Consider the following 332-nt stretch of genomic DNA (forward strand, 5'->3'; position numbering starts at 1 on the left):
CAAAAGGATGACCAGTAGTTGTGGTTCTCGCCCCGGGACTTGGGTCAGAGTATAGCCCAAGTGGAGCACTTGTGTCGGACTAGGGAGGCTGTGCCGTGCCCCCTGGAGGTCTAAAGGATGACCAGTAGTTGTGGTTCTCGCCCCGGGACTTGGGTCAGAGTATAGCCCAAGTGGAGCACTTGTGTCGGACTAGGGAGGCTGTGCCGTGCCCCCTGGAGGTCTAAAGGATGACCAGTAGTTGTGGTTCTCGCCCCGGGACTTGGGTCATAGTATAGCCCAAGTGGAGCACTTGGGTCGGACTAGGGAGGCTGTGTCGTGCCCCCTGGAGGTCT

Source organism: Nothobranchius furzeri, unplaced genomic scaffold (assembly GCF_043380555.1).
Source record: "Nothobranchius furzeri strain GRZ-AD unplaced genomic scaffold, NfurGRZ-RIMD1 Scf032, whole genome shotgun sequence".
Classification (NCBI taxonomy): domain Eukaryota; kingdom Metazoa; phylum Chordata; class Actinopteri; order Cyprinodontiformes; family Nothobranchiidae; genus Nothobranchius; species Nothobranchius furzeri.